Source organism: Haplochromis burtoni, unplaced genomic scaffold, assembly GCF_018398535.1.
Source record: "Haplochromis burtoni strain Fernald_Lab_line unplaced genomic scaffold, NCSU_Asbu1 Contig_65, whole genome shotgun sequence".
In the NCBI taxonomy this organism is placed as follows: domain Eukaryota; kingdom Metazoa; phylum Chordata; class Actinopteri; order Cichliformes; family Cichlidae; genus Haplochromis; species Haplochromis burtoni.
Genome location: NW_024582426.1, coordinates 807,668 through 817,154, shown reverse-complemented (window position 1 = coordinate 817,154; position 9,487 = coordinate 807,668).

The following is a 9,487-nucleotide window of genomic DNA, read 5'->3' as shown; positions in this document are numbered from 1 at the left end:
GCGGCCAATGGAAGCATGTAATGCCACTCTTTGAGTTAAAAATGCTCCGTCAGATGTCTCATAACAATACAGTAAACCCTTTGGGCATCAATTCACGGTACATAACCCAGTGCATGTCAAAAATTGATGATCATGCTTCTGAATGATGTTTCACTAAAATCTTCTGTTTGATCTGACACCAATATCAGCAACAGTCTTAACAGCATTACAGTTGTGTCAAGAAGATGCTGCTAAAAAGTACTGCCCAAGCAGACTACCTGGAATAAGAGATCAGCCAGATCTAAATGAGACAAGATTTTCATTTTTTATGGGCATACTTGTAGAACTGTATGATCACAGCTATTTGTCCATACCCCTAGCTGATTTCTACCAAATATTTTTTATACAAAGACAGAGATACAGAGATGAAAAAAAAAACCCAAAACAGTTCTGTTCAGCTCAGATAGACTTTTTTTTTTTTTTTGCTTACCTTTTAACACAAATAAGCAACATACAGATCACAAAAAACCATATACAGTCAAGAAGACAGCAATAAAAGAGGGACACAGTGGCCCCAGATTAATCTAAATCCACACACCACCACCTTCACCCCCACTATTTATCATTTAAAGTATTCATCCTCTCCAAACCTAATGCCCTGACAAAGACAAGCTTATTCAGCCCTCCTTAACACACAGATTAGCCACAGACAGACTACACACACTGAGACCCACATAGTGGAGTGGAAAGAGATGAACACATAAAGAGTGGGAGGGGAAGTCAAGTGGAGCATTGCCCATTGGGGAAAAAAGAGCAATCCAGGAAAAAGAGACTGCAGTCACTGTATCAGAAAGGCTCACTTTGGACAGGTGTTGGAAAATCAATAATTTACCAAAATTCTGTCTGTTGTTATGACAGGCATTAAGCAGTGCAGTACAAAATAATACTGCAATATCTTTTGTTTTTAGAGTCATAATGTCAATTATGACATCATACATTTAACACCATTTCAAGGCAGGAAACACTATTTGAGGCTTTGAGGACACACAGTGACTACAATTTACTTTAAACCTCAAGTGGTAACATTGTGGTATATGACTTCAGTCTTAAGTAAATTAAATGATGGTTTCTTACTGACTGAAATAGCATTTATTTTGGAAACTAATTGATAGTCGCTCTAGCCAACACAGTGAACGCTAATATTTATGCCTAAAAACAGCAGTTCTTTAAAACGGACATCTAGACATCACAGAAAAAGTAAGCATGCCATGCTACAAATACTAGCTCGTCTATACATTTGTTCATTTCCTAACATGTCCCAGCCAAGTTGCACACACGTGATTTTTGGACAATTTGGGGAGAATTAGGTCAGAATATTTTCCACAGCTCTCACATGTTGCACACAGTCGGTCCGCTTTAGACAAATTCGCACCACTGGGAATACTATGTGCAGTTTAAACAAGGTAGCTGCCTGGGTCGATTGTGCAGGAGGCAGGACACACGGCACCCACTCTCTTAATGTAAATGCACCACTCGGACTATCAGTTGCAATATTCTTCGCAATCTAGCATAACACTGCACTGAACATTTGATCTGTCACAGGCATCTCTGTGGCATAGGTACTATAGACAGAATGAAAGATGGACACAGACATCATGATGTCAGCCACTGGTTTTGAACTTCAAGCTTCAACCTTAGTGTTTTGGAATCCTTTATACTTTTTGGCATCATGGAGTGCTAAATAATGCTAACTTGGTTGGCAAGCTGCCTTAATCAACTATACAGGTGCAATGCACAAACAGAAATATGACCTCATTAGTGTTGAGTGACAGTATAAGTATAAATTACTAGATTTAGATATTTCACTCACTAAAACTGCTGCACTTCTTGGACAGTGTAGAGCTCAAACTAAGCCATATTATGTACCAGATAATTCCAGATAAAAATGCTCCAAAAGGCACCAACAGCATAAACACAGCAAAGAGGTCCAGTTTAATAAGTTAATAGTGGAGGCGAAATCTGGGAGAAGCTGATCAGCTTTAGGTATCTGAATTGGCACACCTATCAATATGGCTATCCCCCTAGAGGCCAAATGAGGCTGTAAATGAGCTTTTTTTAATGCTGTACAGTTGGGCATTTTAATTTGGGTGTTTATAGAGATTTGGAGTCAGCCTCAGTTGGCACCTAGAGGAACGGCAGTTTTTGCCACTTAAGCATTAGCTTAATTTTTTAGCCCTGGAGATACCCCGTTTGGTAAGCACTGCAGCGAATGTATGAAAGCAGCTTTTTAGTGTGAATATGATAATTAAATAAAATGCAAAACATATATTTTTATTAGTATTTTGTTTGGTTTTTTTTTTTTTTTTTTAAACATAATTACTTTTTAAAAGCTTTCCGAGCAAGTGAACAGCACCTCATCTGTTGCTGGGCTCACATCCGATTGAGTCTCCATATGAAACACTATAAGCAGGGAAAGCCACTTTTCATGGGAGCAGAGAGAAAATAAAAAACTCATAAAGAGTCCATCCCTGAGCTCTGCCGGCTTGTAGAACAAACAGCTAAAAGGATATGAAATAAAGCCTTCACTCAGTCTTCTCTAAAAATTTCTTCCAGCCCTCTCTACCCTTTCTCTGTCTCTCCATCAGTCTGACTGTGCTTTCAACCCTCACTCTCCTCTCTCATCTGAACAAGGACATTCAGTACATCACCACAAAAAAATGTCATCTCCATCTCCATCTCTACTCACAGCTGTTGCTATGGTCACAGCAATAAACCTGACTGTGCTGCCTCACTCCACACTGAATGAGTGCTTATATAGGATGTGCTTTTGCCCTTACATGTGTCAAAACTATGAGAAAACAAACATGTATGCACCTGCATCGTTCTTCGATGGAGACCAAACTGTTATGAGGAACCACTTGAGCAGTCAATTGACAGCTGTCGAGTGTTGCCATAGGGGCAGATTGATAAGCAAGCGTGTTAACTGGCATTTGACATAGAGGAGATAGATTACGTTTAGGTAATGACTAGCTGAGTGGTATTTAGATGTGGAATGCTGTTCCATCTCCCTGGCACTGTCACATGCTCATTAAGAGCATTAGAGCATGTCATTAACATACACACATACGCTCACTAAAGCGTAACATTAAATAGATTTAATTATTTAAGTTTCTGAGTCTCTGAATAACGACAACAAGCTCACAGTGCATTCAACTTCCAAACAAATGACTCGTCAGTACATTTCTAATTAGTGCAGAGAAGAGGAAAAAGATTGGTATTAACCTGGGCTTACTCATTCTGTGTGTGTAAAAATGTGTGCGCATATGTGTGTGTATTCATTCTCAAGTAATTATATTTCCAGGCAGTGCTGAGCAGAGAGGGGCAGGACTGTGTGTATATTCCATTCGGCTTATCAGACGTGTCCAATCCTGAGGTAGATCAGATCGAACAGTAAAAGCTCATTAATTACGGATGGTTGCTGAGCGACAGAGAAAAAAGGCAGTGAAGGGGGGGTGAAGAAGCAAGGTGAGGGGACAGATGGGTGAGAAAAAGAGGGTAACATGCAGTACTGGAATGCTGAAGCTGAGATATAATAATTAGAAATCGTGTTCTCATCGTCCTCTGGTTTGAGGAGTCAGCAAGAACCACTTTGGAGATCAAAGGTTAAATGTTGCCAGTCATCTCTGTTGATGGAGGTAGAGACTAAACGCTGTGTGATCCTTTCCAGCATATGAAGGAGGATCACACAGCATACACTTAAAGAACGTCAGATTTCAAGAAAATGTTGTTATACAGAAAACTGCATTTGTGGAAGATATCCTTGAAATAAAATTTCAGCTGAGTTTCACTATAAGATTATACTTCTGCAAATTTGCAAAATCATGCAAATTCTTTTCTTAAGAGAACATGATTATCTGAGAAACGGCGATTTGTGAGTCCTGTTATGATGCCAGGGATGAACCCAGCCTCTAATAGGTAATACATTTTAAAATGTGTGTTATGATTTTTAAAGGATAACTAAATGTTACTTACCATTTTTTACTAAATGCAACAGTTATTTCAGGTTAAGAATAATACACAGCCTATCCAACCAAATAGGGAAAAGGGACATAATGTTAATGGTAATCAGGAAAGAAGAAAACACTAATCAATTTTGACTTAAATGATTTATAAGCTTTTTGAATCTGTTGTAATATAATATTTAAAACCCCTTTTCACCTACTGCTTCTGCATATAGGCACAGGTTTACAACATTACAGCTTCATTAATGGCTCAGTCTAGAGTACCAACACAATCGATATCTTTGCCTCATCGAACACAGCACTACACATATCACTCCCTTGTATTGCAGCTGGTAATAAGACATTACCCAACAACTATTTGGTTTGCAGGAAGGTAACAAACTGTTTCTTACATATTAGGGTGTTTTTGCTGTATGTGGCTGGAAATAGTAGTCAAAATTACTACGTATCTGAAATTAGCCAAAAGGCAAAGTAATTTTGGTTCTTTACCCTTCAGCATTTATTTTCTACCTGGTTCTAAATCATGAATTCTGGTCAGTATGAGGATTTCGAACAGCTCTTCCAAACCATCTGTGTATAATTGTCACTGCTTACCAGCCTGACAATATTATATGCCTTTTACTATACAAACGATTCAATAATTTCCTGCTTTTTACACTTTTATTGCTCCACATTATTAATTTATATATTACAGTTTACAGAGGACCTACTCACACACATGGTAGGAGCAACACAGTGTCAGAATTAGCAGTAGTTTCCCTGCAGCTGGTCTAATACACACACAGAAACAGACATGTACAAACACAAACATTTGGACCCATGTACCTCAATTTTCCATTAGCTGGTCAGACCACCTCCTAAATGAACAAACATAGCAGATGATGAGCTGCTGCAGCAAATGCATATATATACACACACAGCACGTGAACATGAACACTTCACATGATCACATAAATGGCAGTACATAAACCAATTCCTATTCGTCACACCCACCTACAGACCAGAGATAATCATAAAAAGTAATTGGTACACACTCTTGAATATATTAGTCCTTGATTTGGGCTCCATTGAACTCCCACATATTCATTCCACGAACTGCCAACATGGCAAAGCGTGCTGCTCAACATTTGCATCTTCCCCTGAAATTTACCTTAGGATTTTTATATTGCAAAAATATAGATAATAATAATGTATTTTAATGGCTTTAGTGAGTATTGTCTTTTTGCGTCATGCTCTTGTATAAATGGATCTGATATCTTAACATTTTCTTCGTCTACTAACTGTTGTAGATTAATGTATCACTGTTCTGATTAGTCAGGAATATGAAACTGTAATGGTTTAGAGTGTGGTGCATCATTTTCATTCAGAAATAACATGCATATGATGGCGACTCCTCACAGTGTGGGCTGTGGGCTGTATGCTTCTTTGGAAATTATATGAGGCACAAAATCCAAAGGTCTGCACAAGCAGCCAATTGACAATCAAGTCACAAGTGAAAGTAAAAGTATAGTAGGCTCTCCAAGTTTTCCCTCCAGCTACCTTACTGGTAAGGTTTCTATACTGGCGGTCTAGGGTATCATTCACCTGCTGCTTTAGACTGAATCTTATCCTATATAGTCTAATCCCACCATCTTAGACGGCAACAGCAGTTCTTCATCTTCCCTGGAGATCCAATGGAAATTGGACGGCTGCTCAACAAGAACATGCAGAGGATGGGGAACAGGTATGTGTGCTGTTCATAGTAGCTGCAGTGCACATATGCACCTCAATTTTCTCTGACTACTTGGACACGTACATCATATTCCATTTTGGTGCTGAACAATAGGGAAAAAATCTGCATGTTTCATTAATGCGTGTCCACACCGTGTAAAATCTGAGGTAAATTAGTCATATTTTGCAGGGAATGTTCTGAAGAGAATCACAGCACAAAGGAGGTTGAAAAAAAAGGCTACAAAGCTACAATAGCATCCATTTATTTATGTCAATTCTACCCAGGCATCATAACACATTGCCCAATGATATATTGATATTTTAAAATGCTATGTGCAGCAGATTTAAGTACCTCTCAGCAATAACTCCCCAAAAGAGCATCTCTGTTTCCCTCTATGTAATCTCCTCCTTCCTCCCCCTCCTCCACTCTTTTTCCCAGTGCCTTCTGCGATGTCTGGGTGTCATTAATCTGATGGTACTGGAGTGGTACCCATTACAGTCGCACACCCTAAATCAATGACTGATACATGGGGGTGTATGTGTGTCTGCATAGCTTAAAAAAAAAATGTAAAAAAAAAAATTCCGGCAAAGATTTATATTGTGATGTTCACTGTCTTTTGATTCCTCTCTGTGCTTTGCTGATGATCTTACACTACAGGAGGGCCTAATGAGTTGATGTGCCCTCATGAATAAAGCAAGAAAACCTGCACACACATATGTATGTGCATGCACATACACACAAATGACTCAGACTGTTTGTTTTAAAAAAGTGAACAGTGTGATAAATCACAAATGCTGGTTAGAAGCAAATATTTGCATGTGCTAATTGGACTCATTAATGGCACAGATATGGGGGGGGGGGAGCAAAAAGAGATGAGTGACTACTTAAATAAACACCACTGATCAGCTATCTAATTGGAGTTTTGTAATGCGCGCGCGCGCACACACACACACACACACTCAGCACTGTTTGTGCACTGGTGTGTCAGGCTGTAGGAGAGGAATGACTAATACCTTTCTTAGACACACATGCGGACACACGCGCTCGCACACACTCCGGCAAAGGCTCTTCACTGAACCCCCGTCTGCAAAGAGGCTTTCAAGTAAATTGAGTTTGGGTTTAGGGTCCTGTTTATATTAATGAGTCCACTGCCGGTTGAGTTAGGCCCACTGCTCTGTGTTATTACCTGCTTGATAATGAATGCCAGCTTGACTAGCAGCACTCAATGGAGGCTGCCTCACATAGCAGATAATGCTGCAACTTGCCACTGGCTTGCAAGAATAGATTAGCTGCAATCTCCCAAGACTAGAAAATGATAGCAAATAGTAAATGTGGGCATTTACTGTGTAACCCCTTGCACCTTCAAAGACTTTTACAATTACTACATACAAGACCTTGATCAAACAGCATTAGCAAATAATTGAACACATTTGTTTCAACCATCTGGAAATTGCAGATTGGTGGAATCTTTCCTCACAGGACAGTACAGCGAGTTTAAACTATTTTAGAGGTAATTTGGTAAACATTTTGGTAATTACCTTTTCCCACTATGGAAAGACCCTAACTGATATTATCTAATAGGCTATAAAAGCACAGCTATTGTTAATAACTAATATTAACAATCCCTTATGATTAAGCACCTGGCAACAGTGGGAAGGAAGAACTCCCTTTCAATAAACAGAATATCTAGAAGATCAGGGAGTGACAAGTATTTTTTTTCCAACCAGCTGTGGGGTGAGGAGAAAGATTTATTTTTTTTAAAAAAAAGTAAAAAGGATCCATGAACAACACGTTGGTCATAATAAACAGCTGATGCAGCTTAACCCTTGTATGGTGTTCGGGTCTGTGAGACCCGTGTTCAGTTTTTTTCAAAAGAAAAATTAAACAATTAATTATTTTTTCACGTGTAAATGTGTTGTGTCTTTCCACTCACTCCACTTGATTATAACTGATTTATTTATAACATTTTATATAAAAGAAAAACGAGAAGCACATTAATTCATAAATGTGATCTAACAAAGGTAAAGGGAAAAAATTAACCATGTTTGCTGTTCATATGTCTTGTAATTGGGATGAAGTAAACATCTGTTGAGTAATTTAACATAAAATTGTTTGATAGTGTTAATTTGGAAAGCCAAAACTCTAGCGGGTCCACCAGACCCATGAACACTGGCTGAGTAACAAAAATATGAACACTACACAAGGGTTAAATTAAGTAAACTATTTAAGAAAGATGGGCATTTTTAGCCTGCCCTACACTAGTGGCCAATGTGGCAGGCACACAGCAGATGTATAGAGCAGAGTGTTTAGGAAGAGCACTCTATTATGTGGATGGTTATGAAGATGGCACTTAAAGGAATCAGCTGATCATCAGCTCATCTAGATGGCACAAACGACTTCATGCTCCTGCTTAAGACCCATACTATGAGCTCCATTTTAGCGTTTTAATTAAACCACTGGGCACAATAAACTGTGGCTTTATTCTCTCTGTACTCACTGTTTCTCAAGTGGAAAAATGTGCTGCAACATTGTTGTAGCAACTGCTCTTTCCACCCATATGTTTAGAGAATAACAAAGTCTTTTCTCAGTACAGTTGAATGTTACTCTAGAAAAAATATGAAACCTAGGGGGAGAAAAGTGAAGTAGCACTTTGATTCCAGGGACTTACTATGTATAAATATACAACATACATCTTACCAGGACAGCTGTAGACAAAAATGTCAATGCCTCCTACAAAGGATTGCAACACTGCACAGTTACTTTTATTTTACAGGCTCAAAAAAAAAAAAAAAAAATCAAAATATGTCTTTACACTCCCAAGGGTAGTGCCGTGTTTTTCTATGAATGCAGTTTGATAGTGAACCAAAAGCCAAGGTTATAGCAGAATAGTGGTTCAAAACATATCTGCATGCTATGGATGACAAACAAATCAGCTTTAATCCACATTTTTGTACACCACACTAAGAACAATCGCAGTATGTAGACAGCCATAAAAAGCATGTCAAGCAGATATTTTTGAAAGTAGTCAGTATGATGGACAGAGGTTGGTGGTTGTCATTTTCATGAATTCCATTTGTTCTGTCTTTCTTGACAAGAATTTCATATCCAAGCCCCTGGAGTCACTTTTTTACACTTCTGTGAACTGCATGAACTCACAACCAAATCGAAAACAGCCGGCTGTGTGTGGCTACTAATAAAAAGCTGGGTTGTAACCCAGAACTTTTGTCTTTTATTTTACATCAGCTGGTCATCTAATAAAACAGAAATGCCATGAGAATGAATCTTTAAAAGGTTAGAGTGCAAGGCAGAGGCTCTTCATAAAGCTCGTCTGACTCGGAGTTCAGCCTACAAGCTGAAAATGTTGTAAGCCAGGTGGGATGATTTTTTTCTGTTGTAGTGAGCTGTAGTAAGAGTAGCCTATAGCTGGATGTTTGAAAGGCTACTAAAGTCTGTCTGCAGCTGCAAACAGTGAAATCCACAAGCTTTGCTCAGCATGAACAGTCAACATTCTTCATGTGTAGCGATTGTGAGTATGGTACCCTGTGGGTATTACATTGAACTGGCCTCTCAGTGTGTATGTGTGTGTGTGTGTTGTGCGTCTCGGTAGTCTGCTGGTTCTCTGTGAGTGAAGCTTCAGCAAGCTTTAATAATTCACCAGTCTCTTTTAGCTCCCAGACAAACTCAGTTTTCACCAACAGGGGATTCAAGGAGCAAGCACAGAGGCAGCTCTGATTAACTAGTGTCCAGTCTCACTTTCTCTCTCTCTCTCTCTCTC